Here is a 23,578-nt window from a genome sequence, read left to right as displayed (position 1 = left end):
ACTGCAAGTTTTGTTTTAGTGCAGTTCCAATGGGGGAATATTGTTTTACAGAATGAGAAAATGACACACAAATATCTTTTATTGAGCATTGTGTGACTGGTTTTAGACACATGCAATAGAACCATACTAGGGATTAATGTCACTTTCTCACTTGTATCTTTCTGCAATAAATTCTCCATATTAATTTATATTTAAAATATAAATTAATATCAAATAAAAAACAGTTTTCTTGTATATAGAAAGCAACTTTTCCATATACATTCATTACAATTTTTCAATCATTTAAGGTTATTTGTAAATGTAATTGCAGTTGAAAGGCACGTTTACCACTTTCCGTTCTCTGTGTTTAAAGTCATTCTGTGTGTGAGATCCTACTCTGTGATCTCAGAGGAATGCTGGCAGATACACTGTGGTTCAGGGTGCCTTGCACTTAATACTGTAGGACTGGTTCAGATTTATGACCTTACAGGCTTTGTTTTACTAGAAACAGCATAAATGAGGGGAAATGGGTGGGACAGTATTACAACATTGTATGGCACTGTATACCATGAACCTGTGTATTTAAGATCAGTTCTTTTATACTGTTTATATATATATATATATATATATATATATATATATATATATATATATATATATATATATATATATATATATATATATAAATGCATACAAGCAAAAGTGTATTTCTAAAGCTCTGATCTATCTGCTATTCTCCAATTTGCTTAAATAACATTCTTCTGGTGCATCGGGTATTCACTGGAGCCCAGCAGTGCAAGTTGGCATAAAGGTGCAGGTATATTTGTGCAGTGCTAGTTTACACTATACTGTGTATAGATTGCACTAACTACTACTCTGTCAGATATCAGTTCAAAGGCCAGGAAAAAACTATTGGGTGAGCACAGAACTGTGTAGGCCCCTTGAATAGGATCCTTGAACTGGGGCCAAAGGATTAGATTAGCCCAATCTCGCTAAATGCCGCAAATATCCACTTGCATGCCAACAATTTTAGCATGTATTGCTATTTATACTATTCAAACTTACCTATATACAGGTATGGGACCTTTTATCCAGAATGCTCGGAACTTGGGGATTCTGCCCAGCAGGGCTAAAGATAAGAAATGTATCAACTAATGTATCAATTTAGAACAGTTTACAGAGTACCCCTCCAATTAGAGCTGCTTTAGAAAGACATAAGAAAGCGAAAAATGAAACTTCAATATTAGAAAAACAGCCACAAATAGAAAATAGAAAGTGTCACGATCGCCGCCCGGAGCAGGTCCTGGAGCTCCGGGCGGCGCGTCCTCCCCTGCCGGCGTCGCTCCCAAAATGGCGGCGCCCATGGCTGCCACGTGGGTAGCGGCGCCGGCGCGATGACGTCAGCGCGCCGACGTCGGCGCAAGGACGTCAATGACGTCACAACGGCGCCAAATTCAAAATAAAAACGCCATCTAGACGCTAGAATGGCGCCCAAGTATAGGAATACTTTCCCTAAGTGTATCCTGGGTTTCCTGTGAGCTTATTTGCTAAATCTTGTTCCTGATTGATATCCTGACCCTTTGCCTGGACTTTGGACTTTGCTGATTTCTGCCTGCCTGTGAACTCTTGCCTGGATCCCGACTACTCTTTTGATTAACCCTTTGGACACCGCGACCTTGCTCCCTCAAGAGGGCTTCCTCCTCGATCCTGACTACCTCCCTGGAGGGACCTCCCGGCTCCCTGACATTATACTTGGGCCATGGATCCTACTGAGGAAGCTACGCCTGATGTCGGACGAGCGCTCCCTGGACTGGCATCCCGCATGGAGGAATATGAAGCCCAGCAGTACCGCATAGGACAGGCACTCGACACCCTTCTCTCTCGAGTGCCTCCAGCGCCTCCTGCTTCCCAAGCGGCTGTAAATCCTCCCATGGCGGAAGTCTCGTCTAGCACAGGTTTCTCGTCTGGTGAGCCTCGTATTCCGCCTCCTCCTCGCTTCAGTGGGGACCCACAGGCCTGCAGAGGTTTCGCTACACAGTGCCAGATCCAGTTCGAGTTTCAACCCTCACACTTCCCCAATGAACGTTCCAAGGTGGGGTATTTGATGTCTCGTTTGGTGGGCAAACCGCTTGAGTGGGCAACATCTCTTTGGGAGAAGAAATCTCCACTGACTTTTGATGCCAAGGCTTTTCTTCAAGCATTTCGTACTGTGTTTGATGCCCCGGGTCGGGTCACAAATGCCCCTTCTCGTCTTCTGCAACTCCGACAGGGAAACCGCAGTGTCAGTGACTATGCTATTGACTTTAGAACTTTGATGGCTGAGACTTCCTGGAATGACGATGCCTATATGGCCGTATTCTATCAAGGTCTGTCTATTCGCATTAAAGATGATCTTGTCTCCAGTGAGTTCCCTGATCTGCTGGAAGATCTGATTGCACTATCCATTAAGGTGGACACTCGTCTCAGAGAGCATCAAGTAGAGAGGGAGCGTTGTAAACGATTTCAACCCTTGTTGGCACCTCGCTTCCAGAGACCTCTCTTGCAAACTCCAGCTGCTCAAGCTTCTCCTTCTCCTCCGGAGGAACCGATGCAAGTTGGAAGGGCTCGTCTCTCCGAACAAGAAAGACTCCGTAGACGAATGGCTGGCTTATGTCTGTATTGTGGCGGACAGTCTCATTTTGCGAACTCTTGTCCGGTGAAGCCCACGAGTTCTGTTCCCCGAGGTATATCTAGGGTAACTCATGTAGGGGGCACTACTCCGATGTCTCAAGAGAACACTCACAGGTTTCTCCTTCCTTTACAGATTCGCCTAGCCACTAAGACCATTGTCGGCTCAGCTTTCATTGACTCTGGAGCTGCTGGGAACTTCATGGACGCTCTTTTCGCCAAACACATGGAAGTTCCCTTATTCCCATTGTCCACTCCGCTTCGTGTCACTGCCATTGACGACAGACCCCTGGAGGCTGAATTTATATCTAAGATGACTGGGGAATTGCCTGTGCAGGTTGGGACGCTGCATAAAGAAAGACTATCGTTCCTAATTATTTCCTGCCCATCCGTTCCTGTTGTTTTGGGTCTCCCTTGGCTGCGCCTGCATAATCCCACCATTGATTGGTCCGCAGGACAGATTTCCCGTTGGAGCCCATTTTTCCAGCAGCATTGTCTTCCTGCTGAACCCCTCCAGAGGGTGAATATCTCTGTGTCTGATCCGAAGACTCTACCCTCCTTCTACAGGGAATTCTCTGATGTATTCTGTAAGAAATCCGCAGAATTTCTTCCTCCACATCGACCATACGATTGTCCTGTCGATCTCCTGCCAGGAACCATGCCCCCTAGGGGTCGCACCTACCCTCTTTCTCCGGCTGAGACTTCCGCTATGAAAGACTATATTCAGGAAAATCTCCAGCGGGGGTTTATCCGCCCCTCTACTTCTCCTGCCGGGGCAGGTTTCTTCTTCGTGGAAAAGAAGGATGGAGGCCTACGTCCTTGCATTGACTACCGGGGCCTTAATAAGATCACTGTTAAAAACTGGTACCCCTTGCCTTTGATTGCTGAACTCTTTGACCAATTGAAAGGGGCTAAGATTTTCACTAAATTAGATCTCCGTGGGGCGTACAACCTCATCCGCATCTGTGAAGGGGACGAATGGAAGACGGCATTCAACACTCGGGATGGGCACTATGAATATCTCGTGATGCCCTTTGGCCTCTGTAATGCCCCCGCTGTCTTTCAGGAGCTCGTGAATGACATTTTCCGGGATCTCTTGGGAAAGTCTGTGGTCGTGTACCTGGATGACATCCTAATCTTCTCGAAAGACCTTGAATCTCATCGCTCCCAGGTGAAAGAAGTGCTCTCTCGTTTGAGGAAGAACTCTCTCTTCGCCAAGTTGGAGGAATGTGTCTTTGAGGTGTCTAAGATTCCTTTCTTGGGTTATATCATCTCCCCAGAAGGTTTCGAGATGGATCCTGTTAAGGTGTCAGCAATCCAAGAGTGGCCCCTTCCCTTGAGCACCAAGGCTATTCAAAGGTTCATCGCATTTGCCAACTACTACCGGCAATTCATCAGGGGGTTTTCTTCCCGTATTGCACCTATCCTTACTCTCATCCGAAAAGGGGGTAATCCCAGGTCCTGGCCTCCAGTTGCTATAGAAGCTTTTCAGTCCCTAAAAGACGCATTTTCTTCTGCCCCAGTCCTCCGTCATCCGGATCCTAAGTTACCCTTTTGCATTGAGGTGGATGCATCTGAAGTAGGTGCTGGGGCTATTCTATCCCAGAGACATTCTGCCGATGGGAAATTGCACCCCTGTGCCTTTTTCTCCAGAAAGTTTTCCCCTGCAGAACAGAATAAAGATGTAGGGAATCGAGAACTTCTGGCAGTCAAACTTGCTCTCGAAGAGTGGCGTCACCTCCTAGAGGGTTCTTCAATCCCGGTCACGATTTACACTGATCATAAGAACTTGGAGTTCATACATTCTCTCAAGAGACTGAATCCTCGTCAGGCCAGGTGGGCCCTGTTCTTCTCCCGCTTCAACTTTGTCTTGACTTTTCGCCCTGGCTCCAAGAATCGGAAAGCCGATGCTCTGTCTCGAAGTTTCACTCCGGTGGATCGTACTCCTGAAAGACAAGAGCCTATTATTTCTCCTGTCAAGATCATCGCTTCCTTGTACCCTCAATTCGCTGATCAAATTCTGGCTGGTCAATCTTCTGCTCCTCCTGATACCCCCATCGGGATGGCGTTTATTCCCTCCGAGTTACGTCTGCCCATTCTTCAACAGACCCACTGTTCCAAGCAAGCAGGACATCCTGGTCCTGAAAAGACTCTTGAACTCCTTCGACGTTTAGTCTGGTGGCCGACTATCCGAAAAGATGTCAAAGACTTTGTTGCTGCTTGTACCGTTTGTGCTACATCCAAACCTAGCCATTCTCGCCCCAGTGGGTTATTACAACCATTGCCTATCCCATCTCGTCCATGGACTCATTTAGCAATGGACTTTATTGTTGAACTTCCCCCCTCTAGTGGTAACACTGTGATTTGGGTGGTGATTGACCGCTTTAGTAAGATGTCCCATTTTATTCCCCTGCGGAAGCTTCCCTCTGCTGTGGAGTTGTCTCAGCTCTTCATCCAGTATATTTTTCTGTGGAAGTGGTCTCTGACAGAGGTTCTCAGTTTACTGCTAAGTTTTGGCATTCCCTGTGCAAAGATCTGGGTATTACTCTCCAGTTCTCCTCCGCTTATCATCCCCAGACTAATGGAGCAGCTGAACGAGTAAACCAAGCTTTGGAACAGTTCTTGAGGAATCACGTCTCCCTTTGTCAAGATGACTGGTCTGATCTCCTCCCATGGGCGGAATTTGCTCATAATAATGCATGCCACACTTCCACTGGAAGGTCTCCGTTCATGTCGGTGTATGGTCAGCATTCTCAAGCCTTCCCCCAAGACTTTGTGTTGTCTGACGTCCCGGCTGCTGATGACACATGTCTGCTATTTGGGCTGCAACCAAGTCGAACTTAGAGAAGAGCGCTCTGGTTCACAAGACATTTGCAGATCGTAGACGTAGAACCTCTCCTCCCTACAAGGTTGGTGATAAAGTCTGGTTGTCTTCCAGGAACATTCGGTTGAAGGTGCCATCTCCTAAGTTGGGTCTGAAGTTTGTGGGTCCATTCTCCATCTCGGAGGTGATCAATCCTGTGGCTTTCAGACTTCAGCTTCCCCCTGAGATGCGAATTCCCAACGTGTTTCATGTCTCTTTGCTGAAACCCGCTACCTCCAACCGCTTTTCTGTGAACCAGTCTCCCCCTCCTACTATTTCTGTGGATGGTCAACAAGAATATGAGGTGGAGAAGATCCTTGACTCCAGAATCTCCAGGGGCTCTCTTCAGTACCTCATCAAGTGGAAGGGCTTTGGCCCTGAAGAATGCTCCTGGGAAGGGCACTCTGATGTGCATGCTCCTCGTCTTGTGAGGGATTTCCACTCTAAATTTCCCCAGAAGCCAAGTCCTGGTGGTCCAGAGGCCCCCCGTGAGGGGGGGGTACTGTCACGATCGCCGCCCGGAGCAGGTCCTGGAGCTCCACGTGGGTAGCGGCGCCGGTGCGATGACGTCAGCGCGCCGACGTCGGCGCAAGGACGTCAATGACGTCACAATGGCACCTAATTCAAAATAAAAACGCCATCTAGACGCCAGAATGGTGCCCAAGTATAGGAATACTTTCCCTAAGTGTATCCTGGGTTTCCTGTGAGCTTATTTGCTAAATCTTGTTCCTGATTGATATCCTGACCCTTTGCCTGGACTTTGGACTTTGCTGATTTCTGCCTGCCTGTGAACTCTTGCCTGGATCCCGACTACTCTTTTGATTAACCCTTTGGACACTGCGACCTTGCTCCCTCAAGAGGGCTTCCTCCTCGATCCTGACTACCTCCCTGGAGGGACCTCCCGGCTCCCTGACAGAAAGTAATTGGAACAAGTCTTTATTTCTGGTGAACTATCTGAAAACAACTGAACTGAAAAAGTTTTGGAAGGTGAACAGCACAACCCTTTTAACCTTGACAGTCCCTGCATCTCAGTTTTAATCTACATACAGATGCAGCCACTTTGGTTTGTCTGTTTGACACAGAATAACTAAACACAGATATCCCATTTATCTAATTTAACACAGAAAACTGTGTCACAACATCCCATCTAATTAAAGCATTCACCATTGTGAACAATGGTGCTTTGGTATGCTAATGAAAAGGTTAAATGCATTAAATGAGTTAAGATGACTTTAGATAACCCAGTTTCTTCAATTAACCCTGAGTCATGACGCAGTTAACTCACAAATCCAAGTGGCTTCATCTGTACACATTGCTTCAAACTCCCAACGCTTTGCTTCAGATTTTCTCTTGTCACTCTCAAAACCTCAACCTGCTCTCGATGGCAAGATTTCTCAAAACATCCTTCCTATCTTGAATTCACTGACCTGCCATCAGAATTTTCAACTCTCTCTCCAGCCATCTAATGTTTGTTAAAGCCTCCTATCTGATGCATCGTTGCTTAGTATGTTACCCCAACATTCCAAAAAGGATAATGACTAATTCTCTCCAACAAAAGTGTGAGCAGAGCCAACTAATCTTCAAACTTTAAGCTTTCTCAATATATTGTATCTTCTGGTACAGGTACAAATGCAAATCATCAATAACACATCCCATTTTAGTATTCATTTTCATTAGAAATTTATTTTAGTGCTGATTGTTGTCCAATACTTATATGTTAAATACAATGTGAGATTGTAGTTTTGCAATTTGATCACAGTTTGTTAAGCTTGCAACAAAATTATGAAATCAATATACTGTATATTCAGGAATTGTACAATACTACATATCCTTTGTGGAGAGAAATTCTGGTTAATTGCATGCAAATGAAGAAGTTTTATTTGCATGCAAAGAAGTAATTTGCTTCTACCTATGATAATGTGAACGTCTTATGAATTTATGGCTGCTGTATTTTATAGCTTTTAAACCTTCAGATAGTAAATGGTCAGTAAGCTCTCATTTTAAGATCTAGACTGCAGCGTGCCAACAGTAATGAAAGAGTGTCAGGGGTGAAGGAACTTCGCTGTGATGCAGTAAATAAGGGCATGGGGGTTAAAATAAAAAGACAAATCACTTAACACAGCCAAACACAGGCAAAAGGCTTTTTACGAATGTTCAGGAAATTATGGCTTGTGTCCATTAGTTTTTTCAGGGTTAATATTGATGTAGATATTATTTCTGTCTACGCTACCATTTCTATGAAATATTATGACTGGGAGAAGCAACTGTACTAAATCAAATCAATTGATGGAGCAGTTAGGAGCAAAGGCTTTATACTCTGGACTGAGCATGAAATATCATGGAGATTGTTCCTTAAAGTGATCAGTTAATCATCATTTGTCTGCTCCTCTGCCCTAGCCCTTCCTCACTTCTCTCTCCCTGCTGATTTCAGCTGTCATAACTCAATCAGCTGTATAACGATGCTGTTTGCGGCACCTCTTACCTGTTACTGAACTTGTAAAGGCCTCAGAGGAAATTATACTTATCCACGCTGACAGATGTCAAAAGGAACTTGCAGCCTCATGTCATCTTTAATGTGTGGAATGCGTCTCCTGAAAGTGATTAAAGGTAGAGCTGAATAATAAAAAGGAGCTTCCACTGTAAGCACAAAGGGTGAATACTTGCTGGTTAAATATTAAAGGGCGAATACAAACCTGTATTCAACAATAAGACATATTGTATTTAAAAGCTGTTTTGCCTATTATTTGTTATAAATGTAAATTTAAAGAGAACTAGATCAACTTACACTGCCACTGCAATGTCAGAAAGCTAATGTTACCCTAACATCACATGCTTTGTGGAGGTGGCATTTTCTTTCCTAACCAGAAAATTACAGCATCTAAGCATAAGCATCATGCAGAAATACATGCCATTTTTCAACACAAAAATGGCAACTTCCCAATGGCAGCAAGAGGCCAGATGTAAGCAATATGAATTTGTATCAATGCCCATGGAGTCTTACAAGTTGGAAAAGGACAAGAATTTACACGGGAATGAATATCCAATGGTTAATTAAAATGCATGACTTTTAACTGTCAGAATTTCAAGAACTTAATGAATATCTAGAAAGTTTAGCTTGACACTGTCCCCTAAATACAATACAAAATGGTAATAATGACATTTTTCTCTGAGAACACTGAGAGCCTTGAAAGCTGGACAGAGAAATTTTGTCGATTTAAGTGAAAGCATTTGATAAAACTCATATGGACAGTCTATGGCACATCCTGAAAACTTATGGCATGCCACAATATTTGGTACAGGTTATTAAAAGCTTCTACAAGAACCTTAACTGCAGTGTGGGTTATAGCGATCTGCACCTTGAAATGTAGACTGGTCAGACAGGGATGTGTGATGTCTGCAGTACCTTTATCTTGGAATGGACTGGGTTATGCAGTAGAAAACTGATGATGTACAAAGAGGTGGGCTATACTTACAACATTAGAGGACCTAGACTTGACTTGCAGATGATCTAGCCTTACTGCCCCACATTGGCTGTGATGCAGGAGAGGACAGAGCACTTATTCGCCTTTGCCAAACAGGTAGGGTTGAAGGTCAACCAAGAAAAGGTGGAAAATATGGCCTTAACATTTGATACACCAGCACCAATGAAGATTTATTTTGAAGAACTTTCAATTCCTAAATAATTTCACTAACCTTGGCACAATTATAAATTATAATGAAATGATGGTGGAGTGGAAGATGACATCTGAAACTGGTTTAGCAAGGCCAGAAACATCTTGAGTGCTATGAACAATGTTTGGAAGTTCGTGCAATACAGAACTAACACTAAGGGGGTTATCAAACGTCGAGTTGATTTTTAGCTGAAAAAATTTAGGGGATTTTTTAGTCAAAAAAATAAATATAAAATGTTCACGTTTTTTAGAAAAAACTTAAATTTTTCAAGATTTATTATACCACAAACCTGGAAATAGCTAGAATCCAAAAAGTATCCAGCTAAAACCTGTCGAGGTAATGTAGAAGTAACTGGCAGAGGTCCCTTCAACCACTTGAAGATGCTTGTAGCCTTCATGATGTTCAGGTTTTTTTTCGGTGAGTTTGACTCGAAAACTCGATTAATTCGAGCAATTTGATTTACGTTCTTTCCATTCAAGTAAAACATTTGAGTTGTGAGTTCATTAGAGGTATAAAAAAAACCCTCACAAACCTCTAAAACTCGACCTTTGATAAATAACTCCCTTAATTTTGCCTGTACCAAAGCTGTGTCTTGTAAACACTGCTTTGTGGCTAGAAGTTCTGGTGTATAAAAGTGACTTTGCCAAGCTGTAAACCTACCATACCACAAGTCTCAGAAGGATTCCTTGCATCATCTGACCACAGAAGATTTAAAACTATGGCCTTCTTACTCAGTGTCATCTAAAGAGCATGGCCACCATCATTATGTAAAGGCAATGGAGGTGGATTGGACATGTCCTGAGGTGTAATACATACTCTACTACCAATATTGGCCTTCACTAGACAAAAGTTGGGAATCGGAGGAGAGACTGGTCTACAGTGACATGGCGTACAGTTGAGGTAGAACTTGAGAACTTGCGAACAATGAATGAAAACATATATACCCCCCCTTTTTCATTTGCACTCATTCTGTTAATAATTTAAAAAACCTGAACTTCCAGAAATTTTTACACAGACATACTTGATTTCACAGATTGAAAGGCAACCATAATAGTCTGCTGCTGCAAGGATTAATACCCCCTTCTTAGTCTGAGAGTGGTCCAACCCCTCCTTCATCTTATTGCATTCGGATCCTAAGTGATATATTCTGGGACATGATTTTCCTCTGCTTTCCAGAGAATTTTTGCACCACATTGTATAAAAAAAGCAGAGGAACTTCAAAGTCCCAGAATCCATCACTTTCCCAAAAGCCAAGGGGTTAACATTGCTCAGTTGCTCAGAAAGTTATCCCTGCTTTAAATGGCAAGAATAAATACAACAAATTATGATTTAAATAGTGAGACTTAGAGAACCCTACATACCAGTGCTAATAACACAAATAAAAAATAAAGATTGAAGTATTTAAAAAAATAAAGAGCCAGAGAATGAGAACAGAGTGTTTTTCGGGAATGTCAGGCCAATAGTCCATGCTGTGTGGGACTAATTTGTAAAGCCACTTACTACCCATAACACTAGATAGATATTTAGCAAGCAAACTGTTTTTCCCCTCTGAAATGTTGATAATAAAATACAGACAAAAGATCATGTTGTTTTGGACTGGGATCTATTTACTGAATAATATGAGCGTCTCCTACATGCACTCTTCAGCGGGTAATAACAGGTGGGGTCTGGGAACAAGATATTTCCCTTGTGCCCCCTTATAGTTCCTGGGCCCCCAGCAGTTGCAGTTTCTATTTCCTCTACAGTTACACCTGTTTTTCAGTAAAATGACTGGTGAGTTTGTATCATAGTAGCTGGGGTTGAAAAAATCCTACCTGTCTGCTAGTTGATAATTTGTGTAGCACACACAAGGGGTGCGGTCAAATTTTGATTTTGAGTCAGATTTTGATACTGCGCTTTTGTGTTCACGGGGGACCCCATATAAATAACTTGTGTGGGGCATCATTATTGCTTGAAATAAACTATAGCTTATTAAATAAATAAATAAATAAATAAATATATATATTATTAAAATGTCTGTACACCAAACATCTTCTTATTTATGCTGTCCACCCTTGATTTATCCTTACTCTACTTTGTAAGACTGTGGTCCAACAGGTTAAGCAAATCTTAGAGAATAGGTTAAACTTGAAGATGTGAAAGATGTGGAAACAAAAAAGTATCAGAAAGGTTCACCCATCATGTTATGCATTTCTGGAATATTAAAGTCCTTACTAGAAGCATAGGTAAATGTCCCTGGGAAGTGCCTCAATAACATGGACACATAACGTAGCACTGAAATACCTCTGTTTTCTTTGCAGCTATGCTATAATAGGTACTGTTTAATATATTGCTTTGTGTTTTGGGGGTATTTTATAGGGATGCACCGAATCCAGGATTCAGTTCGGGATTCGGCCAGGATTCGGGATTTTTCAGCAGGATTCGTATTCTGCCGAATCCTTCTGCCCATCTGAAATGAATCAGAACCCTAATTTGCATATGCAAATTAGGGGCAACGAGGGAAATCGCCTGAGTTTTTGTCAGAAAACAAGGAAGTAAAAAATGGTTTCACCTTCCCACCCCATATGCAAATTAGGGTTTGGATTCGGTTCGGTATTCGGCCGAATCTTTAGCATAGGATTCGGGGGTTCGCCTTAATCCCAAATAGTGGAGTACATCTCTTAAATATTGAAATAGTGGTTAGAGGAAGGTGTTAGAAGAAAGGAATGGAATTTTCAGACTCTCTTGGGTCTCCTGAAAGATAATTTTAAGTAAGGTTGTGGGCCATCTTAGTAATAAAGAAATACAAGAATAGTAGCATCATGGTTATTTGACTGAAGGTTATTATTTAGATGGGTGTTTTGTCTAACCATAAATTTCTAAATTACTACTGTATATTATGATGATTATGAATGTTTGGTATGAATTAGTGCAGCAAATTTGTGCTGATTCTTTGTATAGGGTTTATGTAAAAACATTTAATTAATTGGCAAAGATAAAAACAGGTTTCCTCACATACATGAAAATAAAACAATTTAAAAGAGAAAAATAAATAAAAATAATGAATGTACAGGTTGCCATTACATATACAATTACCCAGCTGGATTTATAGATGGTTACACAAATGTGTAATTTGTGGGAAAAGGCTAATAAAATTTAACAGCACAGTACTTAGATAATCTGTGGGCTAAGCCAGCCTGTGTCAGGACTAATTGAAATGTTTAAAAGCTGCTCTGCTCTAGAAGCCTCTATGATGCATGGTTGGGAATCAGATCCAGACTATTCCTTTGTCTCAACTGGACATATATTACCAGAGTATATCATCTTAATTTCAGCCCAGCTTCTTCATAGTCAAAACCTTTACACAAAGGCCACTTTATAATTGCAGTACTACAGTCATGATAATAGTGGCAATAATTTACTGTTGAAAAACGCAGGGTAGTTGATATTATGAATGTTTTTTCGTGGCACTAAGTATCAGTGATCCATGCAGAATGTGAAGCCTTCGGTGCTACTAGGGATAGGCACAGCACTGCTTTATTTTCCAGTGGGTTATAACTGAATCTGTGAAGAAAAAATGCATGTAAGCATTAATAAGGGCTATGTTGTTTTATAGTAAGTGTTTAATACAGTCTAACAAAATTCTCTATTTTTATTCTTCTTGCAGATCGGAGACTGTGACAATATGACTGAAGGAAGTTAGATGTAGACATGTGGCACTATATAGCGCTCAGAATTTTGGGTTTTCTGAATAAAGAGTCTTCGTTCATTACAACACATTTATAGGTTTTGAAAAGACAAAGTACTTCTTGTGCTTTCATTAAAGTACTGTGTGTGTTCAGCAGCTCTCCAGTTAGGAATATCAGCAGCTATGTGGTTACTAGAGTCCAGAAGATGAATAGGAGAGGGCCTGAATAGAAAGATAAGAGATGCAATTCTTACAGCCAACCCAGGAGGCTTGCAAATTAGGTACACTATATGGAAAAATGGGACACTATTCTCCTGCCCCCAGTATCTGAGGTTGAATGGTCAAGCATCTGGGAAAATGCCAGGAAAATGGCAATATATGTCAAATAAAAAAGAACTTATTTTTAAAAATGTTTTGGTATCTTTTGGTATCATACCCCAAACTCTTTCCTGATCATCCCCAACCTTTTGGAGGAACTGGGGAAAACTAGTCACTGCATATATTTTGGGACTGTCCCATCAGTCAACCCGTGTGGCAGGAGGCAGCTGTCTCCTTAGCTGTATTCTTTCTAGTCAAATTCCTCTTGAGCTCTCAACTACGCTACTGGGGAAATCCTTTCCAAAATACACAAAAGTTCTCAGTGTCCAGTGCCCAAAGTGCAATCAAGTCATATTGGAAATCTTCAAATAAAAACTGGGTGAATTCTAATAGGAAATTTTAACTCAGAATAGCCATTCTTCATAACAACACAACACATTCTTTAGAAATTTGGAGCCAATGGGAAATGCACAGACTAGCCAATTACTGCTCAAGACACTCAACTGCCATTCATCATTCTTATTTGCTATTCATTCCCCTTAAACTGCCACATCCACCTTATATTTCTTGAATTTTGTAGGTTCCATTTTTTGTTTATATTACTTTTTTTTCTGGACAATTTTCTCAATGAAGAATTACGACACGCTGTCATATTTTATTGATAAGACATCTTTATTGAGATTAGACTGTTGTATGTCTTGCAAAATGATGTACAATTAAAAACCAAATACATTGTTATGAAAAAAGAAAGATAATTAATACAAAGAAAAAACAATACAGTTAGCTTAACAGAACAATAGTTGTTTGGCTTCTGGGATAACCGACCCCTATTTAAAGTTTGAGAAAAAATATTAAAGGAAGGTAATTAATTAAAAAAAACTAAAAATCATAAACACTGACAGAAAAGTTGGCCATTCTATAATATACCAAAAGTTAACTTACAGGTATATTGTCTCTTAATTTACCATCTATTTTACAGCATTTCTTATGAAAATTAGGTAAAATCTGTCTCAAAACTGTGGGTAGCAGCATTTTTTGTACACATTATTATAAAGGGTGGGGGAATAGTAGTCCTTATTGTGTGGGTCTTAAAAGTCTGCATTTTAGCAGCAATCACTAGTATTTATTATTAGTGGACCTAGCTACATTTATAAAGGCACAGAGCTCACTTGTACATTTCACAAAATGGGGTAGGCAAATCTGCATGCAGGGTAACATTTAATGGAAACATTATATATATATTAAATATTATGGGGTACATGACATGATACATAAATCTGAATATAAAAGCATCAATCATGTGTCATACAGTTCTAATAATTTCCATGTTGCTTATATTGGGAAGGGGATGGGAGGACTTGGTAAGGAAGGTAATGTAGGTCAGGATTTGTTTTTTGACAAATACCTGACAGGGGTTAATATGGTATTGTTTGCTTTAAAACATGGTATCTGATTACAGTAGATACAGTAGAGTTGGATAATCATAATGTGGTAGAGGTCCAAAAAATTAAAGGTAAAGGTTAACATTTACAGAACAGAACTTAACAATCTGAATAGTCTAGTCAAACAACATTGACCAGTAGGTCAGGGTGGTACCTCCTTAAACTCCTCTCCAGGTCACAGGTTCCATTACAAGGACAGTTACCATTTCGTTACCATTATTACGATTACTTTGGCCACAATACAATCTTTGAACAATAAAAGACATTCTAGAGAAATATTTTTATAGCTTTTTACTTGATTGAGACTGTAGAATCTGCAAAGCTAGCTAGCTGCAGATGCATACTTTTATGTACACAAACCTCCCTATTGTCATGTTGGGAGGTGGGAGAGTCTCAAATCTTGCAATTCAATAGAGGAAGAACTTGTGAGGGTTATTGGGCAGATTTGAGGCATCCTTGGACATGGGATGGGATGCTTGATTGTGTTGTCTGTATTGCCTCATTCTATTAGTAGAAATAATATTTATATCAATAAAATAAGGTGCAGGAGGGTTCTGTACCAAGCACCTGCCTAGGATTAGTAGGCATTAAGAAGAAAGCTGCCTTACAGCAATATGCTCTGCCCCTTGAACCAGAATTTTTATCTGGCACATGATACAGAGTGAAACCTGCATACCCTATTGCCCCAAGCACAAGTACTTTACAAACGGCCCTATGGAGCATAAATTTGCATTTCTTAATGCTGCCGTTCCTTTAACACAGGTAGAAATGAAACTGTAAAATCTGTAATTAACAGCAAAGAGACTAGGGCAGACAGGTTTTTTTTTTTTTTTTTTTTATGAAACACTGAATTTATTTTAGTAAATGAAATGGAACATTTAAAAGCAATATTTATTTCCCGATTCCCTAGCTTCAGAAATGTTACCAGATCTCCACAGACTGTTTGCATTTTAATATGATGTGCTCTGTGTCTGGCTCCATAACCAAGCAAGGGAAAGAGTGAAATGTGCCATTTTTCTAATTATGAATCATTTGAAGTATATACAACATTGCATCATGTCTGTGGCACAGTTGCTGAATCCCTGGAAATGCATTTCTGATAAGTCACGTCGCTCTCTGCAAAAAAAAAAGAAGAAAATATATAATGTATTAGTACCTAACCACATTTTCTTGGTACTTGTTTCTCTGCTTATTTTTTTTTCTTCGAGCACCTTCTCAGTTGCCCCTCACAATCTTTTTAATCCTAAACGACCATTCAAAACTATAAATATATACTATTAATCAAGTTTTCTTGCCTCATATTATTTATTTTTACAGTTGTTTCTCAGTCAATCATTACCTTTTCCTCAGCACCTATTCAATTTCTGTAATCAATTAAGAAATAAAAACACAGAGACAGCCCTTTCCATATGTGCACTTTTAAACCCCATTACAAAGTACAGCCCACAGATCCAGCCTCACAATAAATAATGTTTCACGCTTTCACAACATTTGCACATGTACCAGGAATAAACTGCATTGCCTATGTAATTTTATTTAGGATATCTATTTAGGATTAAATAGGCTATGCCCCGCTATTTACAGTAGAGCACGGGTTACATTTGACTCTAGCATGCAAGGCAAGGCCTTCGCTATGTGAAAGTTATGAAGAAAAGGTGTAGTGGAGCCATAGCTCCCATATGCTACTGTGCTTAAAAATAAAATAAGGATGCCAGTTCATTAACAATAAAAGGATCCACAGGGTTATACTCTCAAATCCACAGAGGCAATGTATAGCAAGATGTTACAAGGCCAGGAGAGGAAAGCCCTGGAGCTATAAGTTCAGGGTCTGCATGACAAGGGATCTTAATGACCAGCAGCCAAATTATAGTGGTCTAGGTTAGAGATGGGCAGAATCACATGTAGCTGTGTTTATAAATGAAAGAAGGAAATGGCTGGGCCCAGGGGCAGAGTCAGAGAGGGATGTGATGTCAGGGGAAGAAGCATTTCACTTACTTATCACCTGAGCAGGTAGAAACATCCCAGCCACCCTCCCTCATTTTGCATATTTTGCGAAATGTCAGGAGCTTTCTTCTTTATCTTTTCATATGATTTATAAATAAAGGAATATGGATGTCTTTCCTAAATATGCTGTTTCTGCATCTTTATACAGTTTAATTGTGAGAGTCTGGATTGGGGTCAGGAAGAAATCTTTTCCCTCTTTTGCCACTGGCTTCAAGCTGGGTTTTTTGCCTTCCTCTGGATCAAAACAGTGCACATATGATATTATATTTTAAGTTTTATTTGTCACAGCAGCAGTAGGACCTTGCCAATGTACTGCACAGATAAGTTTAATAGAGGGAGAAAGGAGGTTCTCTCCTGTGACTGCATGGCGGATTGAATGGGCTGCCTGCTTGGATTTTTTAACATGGAGACACTGCAGATGCAGGTATATAATAATGGGGTTCAGTGGGATAGCTCAAGGCGAAGGGTCAAATTGAGGAGTCCCCTTGTCAAGCCAATCAAAGGCAGCACACTGTGACACCATGTGGAAGCAGCTAGGGAAGTTTACGGTACATCTTTAGGATGCAATGCCCTGTTGTGATCCAGATCCCATACAGTGGAAATGATAAGGGAGAATAATCTAAGCCTGATTCTCTATTTAACTTCGATCCCTTCACTTTAGGCAAACTCAGAGGCTAGGGGAGAGCTATTCCCTACTACAAACCCTTTTTGGAGCACAGGCTGCTCATTCTAGTAACCTCTTTATTTCACTCTCCTAGAGAGTGCTATTAATGATATAAACTGTCACTGCTAAGCCTCATTCATGGGGTCCCTGCAACTTGACTTTCATTAAAGGTAAAGGTCCCTCTAGGGCAGAACAGCTTTACAGGGCCTAGGTAATCCCAGGCTCAGTGGAACAGATGCAACTGTGTCAGCAACCAAAGGCCACAGAGAAAAATCCACCCCTAACCAGACACTATGTTAAAGTGTGGCAGGAAGTGGTCATAATCCTATGGGCCAATAATACAGAAATGTTAATTAAATAAATAGATACAGAACATGGGCATTTGCCCAGCAACTAGGGAGAAAAGGAAGCGTAGGATTTAAAGCCATAGGGAACTAAACTTATGAGTCCCTACACCTATGAACACCATAAAGGTCATTCATTACTCACCGGGGCAGGGTGTAAAATGCAAAAAAACGGGTGCAAGCTGCTATGTTTGTCACTATTTGTATCCTGCCCCATGGTAAGCAGTCATGAAGGTATGTTGGATCTGAAGGAGTCATGTATGTATCATTCAGACATGCAAGTTAGGAAGCACCAGTGGACACAGTCCATAGCCTAGTACTTACCACCTGTCCTACGGCAGCTAGTGCTGCTCTGTACCTTATGTAACATTTTTAATTTGCAGAGTGCTGCAAGAAACTGGATATAAATGCTTCTTAAATGACCCTTTCTGTATTTTAGAAAAAAAACTATAGCTTGACTTAACTGGATGGCATCATACATCAGAAGCGATGGTGTTCCTTCCATGGGTACTGTATTGATGGATTTTATATAAGAGGATTTCATAGAAGGATTCATAGAGGTTTAATGACCCCAGATGTAATTGAAAGAGAAAAAAAGGTCACAAATTTGGCAAGTAACCTCTTCAAATTTTTTTGCTGTTATGTGTTACTGCACTGGGGCAAATGAGCACAATGTTAAAAAATAAACAATAGCATGTAGGTAACCTTGATAATATTTTAAAGTATGCTTTGATTTGTAGTCCAGCAACAACAGAGTAAAGTGTGGTTGAGCAGTGCAGTACAGCAGGGTTTAGTATCCCTTTAGGGTTCCATGCTAAACTACTATTAATTCTGGAAGGAACATACAGATATTAGTAAGTTTACCAATAATACACACTTTTGTTCATATACGCAGGGTCGGACTGGGCCCCGGCTCTTGTGGGCCCCGGCTCTTGTGGGCCCCACCAGCCCATACCCGCTCCCTGGATAAACATGCGCATGCATGCGCATAAAAACACGCAACGCGCATCAAAAAGGCACGCACACGCGTCAAAAAAAGCTAGCAGCCGAGGGCAGGGGTCTGGAGGGGGGCCCTGGGACAGCAGCACCCGGGCCCCCCAGTCCGACCCTGCATATACGAGTCACAGTTGTAGATTATACAGTGGTAGGACCCCCCCTTGTATCATTACATAGAACTAATGCCATCAACCAAGCTCTTCCAGCATCTTGGCACAGTTCTCAAAGCTATGTGCATATTATAGAAATTCCCGCCCTTTTGTAGACAAATTGAGCCACAAGTATGCTATAATTCCATATAATTGCTTTTTTATATAGTTTTAAAATCAGATAAACACAGGAATATATATATGAATAAAAATGGCTAATTGGCTAAATTATAGATAATAAAAGGACTTACTCAATGAAGGCCACTGAAGTACATTTTTTTTTAAATATTTACCCTTATGGAATGGTGATCCATTTAGTTTTTCTGAACAGACAGGCCCTTTCTTTTGAGGTGTTGGTCCAAATTTAATGAAAAATAGCTATCATTATGACTATCAACAGCAACATTTTGGAGAAAACAGCTGTTTTTTTGTTTCATTTTCAGGATTTTTCTTCTTTTAATGTTAAACCAAAACCATTTTCTCCTATTTTACCTGCTCATTCTAACAAACAACTATATTTAGAAACGTGTAATTGCATTGATTGCTTAGCATCTTGAGGTAACACGAAACCACGTTTAATAATTAAGATTTATTAGATCAATTAACCAGTTTCCATATTAGAGGGCTGAGACTATGTCAAAAACCAATTAAAGGTTGCTGCATTAAACAGATACCATGTTATGATGAACTTTTGCTCTCACTTAAATTAGCTAGTATTGAAAAACTAGAAGATTGTATGAAATAGTGAATAGTGAAAGGGTATGCTAGAATGCAGAGGTCTATAATTTCTTGGCTCCAACAGTAGCAGTCATTAAAGGCTTGAGATGAATGGTCCTAGTCTACATGTGCACACATATGCCAGCGTTGTACGACAGAGCAGTAAAGGGTTTGTTGACTGCAGAAAGATGGAAAACTAGTTTATATGCACAAAGGCTTACAGCTTGCACGCACTTTAAAAAAAACATGACTTTCCAACTGATTTTAAAAAGCTAATATTTCTTCATGTGTCTTAAGGTTGATTCCAGACATGGCCCTATCAGCATGGATTTGTATGTTCTCCCTATGTCTAGGTGGATTTCCTCCTTAGATTTCATGCAACACTCTGAATAATGCCCATAGTTGGTGTGAATGTGATAAGGACCTTAGATTATAAGATTGACCGAAGCAGGGACTGAAGAATATGTTGATGCAACATAAAGAATAATATTTTGTATCTTTTAAAGTTGTATTTATCTAAAGCAGTGCTTCTTAAACCAGATTTGTAAATCAGCCTGGTGATCCACAAATTAGTTAAGAACTCATTGTTTACTTAATTATATTTCATTATATAATTACTAATGTCTAATGTAGAAACCCCCCTGTATAAAAGGGGACCATGGAGGCCCTCCATAAGCACACCAATCATAAATGGATTGCAACCCATAGGTTAAAAATCCCTGATTTAAAGTAAGCATTAAACCATGTTCAACTATTGTTGAACATGGTTGTCTACAATGGGAATTAGGATAACTATGAGCAAACAAAGTGTTATCCCCTTGGAATCTAGGGCCATTTTACTCAAAGTACCATTTGGCCAATCTGCACGAAACATTGTGGCTATTATAAAATGGCATAATTACCATGTGTGCTGTTAGCCTAAAACTGTTATTCTCTTCTTCATTTCACTATTTTCTCTGCTTTCTTTGGTTTCATTGGTTAGTTGTATCTCTGTGAGGCAAGTTTCACAGTTAGGTAGATTTCTCTCTCATGGTGCTTTGTAAGTGCTCCTAAGGCATGAAATGTATTAAGTCTATGCAGTGTTTGACAAAAGAAACACATTGTGGATTCCTACTTTTAGCTTTTTTAAGGCCTGGGATGGTGCACCCTATGTCAGGCTTACCGGATAGTTTATGAAGCGATGGACCTCTTCTAGATGATAAGGACCCACAAGCGGCTCACACAACACAGAACCCACCCGGGGATGAGACAGGAGGAAGCCATGAGTGGAGAGAAGCCAGTGAGGCTAAGTCGAAGCGAGGTACCAGGGATTTCAGAGAAGAGAATAGTCAGGCCGGATCCGAAGTCAAATGACAGGCAGCAATTCAGCAGGAACGAAAGATAAGCAGAAGTCTGGGCAGGCAGCAAGTCTCAGAAGTCAAAACACATCAAGGTCATACACAGGAGTCAATCAGAAGTAGTTTAAATCTGTAAGCTGGGTCTCAGGACAAACCACAATAACCAGGCACAGTTAAAATACAAAAGTCAGTTTAAATACCTTTAAACTTGGCACCAATTCTGCAGCGTCAGAACGCCTGCGACGAGGAGTCAGCGTGAACATGCAATGAGCCTGCGCCTGGATGCGCTCTGACGTGCACGCTTCTGCGCGCACACGTGACCCGACGCCCGTGACGTCAGGAACGCTGGGCGGAGGCGCATCGATGGATCCGCTCGGTAAGTATTTCTTACATTGCCCCCTACCGAGATGCGACCTCTGGACGCAGACAGTTGAAGGCTTGCCAGGATGAGTCTTATGAAACTGAGTCAAGAGTCTAGGAGCATGTACTGTATATTTGAAGAAGGTTCCCAAGAATTTTCCTCTGGACCATAGCCCTTCCACTTAATTAAATATTGTAGTCGTTTCCCTCTCCTACGAACATCCAGGATCTGTTCAACCACAAATTCTTCTTGATTGTCGACAATAACTGGAGGAGGCGGAGGAAAACTTTGTCCCGGAAAATGGTGATGTACCACAGGTTTAAGCAATGCTGCATGAAATATCGGATGGATGCGATAGGACTTAGGTAACTTCAACTGGAAAGAGACAGAATTGATTTGACGACAGATAGTAAAGGACCCCAAAAACCGCTGACCCAACTTCTTACTGGGACAAGATAATTTGAGGTTAGCCGTGGATAGCCAGACTTGGTCCCCAACCTTGAATTCAGGATCTTTCCTTCGTTTGCGATCCGCATAAACCTTGAAGTTTTGTTGAGCTCTAGTCATTGTCTGTTGCAACAATTTGAAATTTTTTGTTAGAAAGGTGAGTCGGTCTTGGACTGCTGGAACCGGGATCCCAAAAAATGCTGGAGCTGAAAAAATTGCCGGATTCAACCCATAATTAGCAAAAAACGGAGATTGTTTGGTCGAGGAGTGGCAAGAATTATTATAAGCAAATTCTGCTAGAGGAAGTAAGCTTACCCAGTCATCCTGAAGATGAGAAGAGTAACATCTTAAGTATTGCTCAAGAGTTTGGTTTGTTCTTTCTGTTTGACCATTAGATTGGGGGTGGAATGCAGAAGAGAGAGATACTTTAATCTGTAATGCTGCACAAAGAGTTTTCCAGAATTGTGAGGTAAATTGAGGGCCGCGATCAGAAACCACTTCATCAGGTACTCCGTGAAGTCTCACTACTTCTCGAATAAACACCTCGGCAGTCTCAGAGGCAAAAGGTAATTTTGGTAATGAAACAAAGTGAGCCATCTTAGTAAGACGATCCACAAATACCATGATAACGGTGTGCTCTTGAGAAGGTGGAAGTTCAGAAATAAAGTCCATAGATACGGATCCCCAAAGACGAGAGGGTATGGGAAGTGGTTGAAGAAGCCCAAGTGGTTTACTATGAGAGGCTTTTGAACGAGCACAAGTCTCGCAGGAGACCACATAATTAGTACAATCCTTGATCAACCCGGGCCACCAAAACAATCTTTTTGCAAGCAAAGAGGTTTTCTGGATTCCAGGGTGACCTGCTAGTTTAGCATCATGAATAATTTTGAGTGCTTCAAGGCGGAGATCTTTAGGAACAAAAAGCTTATCATTAAGAAAATAAATCCCATTTTTGCAGATTATTTCTTGAGGAAGAGAAGAGCGAGGAATATTTTCAGAAATACTTTTAATCTGATCCAAGAAAGAGGTTTGGAGGAGAAGAAAATGGTTGGGTCCAAGAATGGTTTGAGAGGATTCTTGTAAGTCTGGCTGCGGTGAAAACATTCTCAATAAAGCATCGGCTTTAGTGTTCTTGGTACCAGGACGATAGGTGAGATGAAAATTGAAACGCAGAAAAAATAATGCCCATCTGGCTTGTCTGGGCCTAAATCTTTTATCTGAACGGAGATATTCCAGATTACGGTGATCTGTAAAGATAAGAATAGGGTGTCTGGCGCCTTCAAGAAGATACCTCCATTCCTCCAACGCAAGTTTAATCGCCAATAACTCCCTGTCAGCGACGTCGTAGTTACACTCGGATCTTGACATTTTACGTGAAAAAAAAGCGACTGGGTGAAGTTCTTCTTTAACACCTGACCTTTGGGAAAGTATGGCTCCTACTGCGGTTTCCGATGCATCAACTTCTAAGACAGAAGGCAGAGAAGGTTCTGGGTGATGAAGAATAGGAGCAGAGACGAAGAGACTCTTAAGATAATCAAAAGCTTCTTGAGCTTCAGATGTCCAGATGAATTTTACATTGGCACGGGTGAGACTGGTGATAGGCGTAATTATATGAGAGAAATTTTTAACAAATTTCCTATAGAAGTTAGCAAAGCCAATGAATCGCTGAACGGCCTTTCTAGATGTGGGTATAGGCCAATCTAGGATCGCTGAAACCTTCCGAGAATCCATCTGGATGCCTAGAGGAGAAATAAAGAACCCTAGGAACTCCACAGAATCTTGTTCAAAAATGCATTTTTCTAGCTTAGCATACAGTTGATGGGTACGAAGACGAGAGAGGACTTTTTTCATGTGAATTCTGTGATCTTCAAGGGAATTGGAAAAAACAAGGATATCATCCAAGTAAATAATGACAAACACGTCTAGAAAATCACGAAACACATCATTTACA

Source organism: Xenopus laevis, chromosome 4L (genome assembly GCF_017654675.1).
Source record: "Xenopus laevis strain J_2021 chromosome 4L, Xenopus_laevis_v10.1, whole genome shotgun sequence".
In the NCBI taxonomy this organism is placed as follows: Eukaryota; Metazoa; Chordata; class Amphibia; order Anura; family Pipidae; genus Xenopus; species Xenopus laevis.
Note: the sequence above shows the minus strand (reverse complement) of the source record.